The sequence below is a fragment of the Trachurus japonicus genome, chromosome 9 (assembly GCF_045865225.1).
Source record: "Trachurus japonicus isolate A0001 chromosome 9, Traja_1.0".
Classification (NCBI taxonomy): Eukaryota; Metazoa; Chordata; class Actinopteri; order Carangiformes; family Carangidae; genus Trachurus; species Trachurus japonicus.
Window position 1 is genome coordinate 8,255,528 of NC_140915.1, and position 2,067 is coordinate 8,257,594.

Consider the following 2,067-nt stretch of genomic DNA (forward strand, 5'->3'; position numbering starts at 1 on the left):
CTTCTCAGAGAGAATCTTTGATACGTCTCTGATGTCCGACAGTGTTATGGATCAGGACTGAAACTGATTTACATTAAAAATTAACGATAAAGTGAAAAAGTAGAAAGAATTTCACACAGTCTTCATTCTGTTGAAATCACTGATCAATTATTATGATGCAAACCAAATTCAAAGGGGCAGTTGGTTTAAGTTTGGATTCTCTCCAGCAGTGTGTGGTGGAGATAAGACGTTTACAAAACCAAAAGGCTATAATAGCAAAGTGGAAATTGCAGCAAACAGCCTGCAGCTAGATGGTGAGCATGCTAACTTCAGTAGAAGACGTTGTGGATGGAGATTGAGTTAACATGGACATGCTAACATTAGCTATGTAGCAGTAGCAATAATAGACAAATAAATCACTTTAAAATTTCCACAAAAAAACAAAACAAAACAAACAAAAGTAAAAGAAAGGACAAAGGAGAGGTGAATAATAAAAAAAAACAAAAAGCACATGAAAACATTACGAAAAACAAGTTACTCAGCTATTGACAAAAATATCAGTTTATTCAATTAAAAAGAATATTACCTACAAACAGGTCAAAATAAAATCTCTTTGAGAAAAACAAAACAAAACAAAAAAGAAAAAGTTATTTCAACACAACACAAAATGGCTCATACTCAACAAAAAACTGTAAACTCGGACATTCAATATCCAAACAGAAAAAGGAAAAAGGTCTCAACCGTGCAACCGATTATTGTAAACCTGTTTTTTTTATGTATTTGTTTATTGTCCTTTTTTTTATTTTTTTTTACTTTAACTTAAAACATTGTTAGAAAACAGAAAGAAAAAAAAGATATAAAACAATGTTCACATCCATGAGTGATTGAGGAATAATTAACTGTTTGTCAAAGAAGCTCTGATCAGTGACATGTTTAGCTCCCTGAACAGATTCTATTACGTAGTTCCCTACACAGGTTTTACAGCAGGCGGTGTGTTTAGTTCCCTACACTGGTTTTACAGCACTTGTTCTACAGCAGGTGGTGTGTTTAGTTCCCTGAACAGGTTTTATAGTAGGTCATGTTTTTTAGTTCCCTACACAGGTTCTATTACGTAGCTCCCTACACTGGTTTTACAGCAGGTGGTGTGTTTAGTTCCCTGAACAGGTTTTATAGTAGGTCATGTTTTTTAGTTCCCTACACAGGTTCTATTACGTAGTTCCCTACACTGGTTCTACAGCAGGTTGTGTGTTTAGTTCCCTACACAGGTTCTGCAGCACTTGTTCTACAGCAGGTGGTGTGTTTAGTTCCCTGAACAGGTTTTATAGTAGGTCATGTTTTTTAGTTCCCTACACAGGTTCTACAGCAGGCTGTGTGTTTAGTTCCCTGAACAGGTTTTATAGCAGGTCATGTTTTTTAGTTCCCTACACAGGTTCTATTACGTAGCTCCCTACACTGGTTTTACAGCAGGTCGTGTGTTTAGTTCCCTGAACAGGTTTTACAGCAGATCATGTTTTTTAGTTCCCTACACAGGTTCTATAGCAGGTGGTGTGTTTAGTTCCCTGCACTCGCTCTACAGCAGGTCATGTTGTTAAGTTCCCTATGCAGGGTCTATTAGTTCTCTACACAGAGTCTATTAGTTCCCTAAACACGTTCTGTAGCAGGTGTTGTTGTTTAGTTCCCTACATAGGTTCTATAGCAGATCATGTTGTTTAGTTCCCTGAACAGGTTCTATAGGAGGTGGTTTAGTTCCCTGTAGCATAAGGATTTATTTCTCTGGTGGTTTTGAAGTTGGTTTCCCATCTGGTTATTTCTTTAGTTCCCTGGGTTCCTCACAGTCGTTCAGTTAGTTCCCTGATTAACTACATTTAATTGTGTATTTAAAGCAGATATCAGTGGAATGTTTTTGTTAATATAAATCCTAAATAGTCCTATTTTCCGTCAGCAATCACTTACATGAAGTATTTCAGCCTAAACACGAGTCTCTCCGTCACTCTGCTCTGCTGTAACCCGAGGAGAAAATTTTCCTTGTGGGATACAAGTGTTATCCAATGAGGGGAGAGAACGGCATGAAGGGCTGTGTGTGCAGCC

The 2,067-nt window shown here is 37.3% G+C and overlaps 1 long non-coding RNA gene across 4 annotated transcripts; it reads left to right on the forward strand.

Moving 5' to 3' along the window:
- Window positions 1-854: 854 nt before the first annotated feature.
- On the forward strand, window positions 855-1,827 carry LOC146980918 (uncharacterized). 4 transcript variants are annotated; one of them, XR_015036560.1, is made up of 5 exons: window positions 855-966; window positions 1,018-1,143; window positions 1,182-1,295; window positions 1,371-1,558; window positions 1,679-1,827. It is a non-coding gene; the product is annotated as an uncharacterized LOC146980918 (long non-coding RNA). The 4 variants fall into 4 exon arrangements; XR_015036557.1 differs by having other exon boundaries at window positions 1,018-1,054; window positions 1,119-1,295; XR_015036559.1 differs by having other exon boundaries at window positions 940-991; window positions 1,081-1,295.
- The last annotated feature ends 240 nt before the right edge of the window (window positions 1,828-2,067 follow it).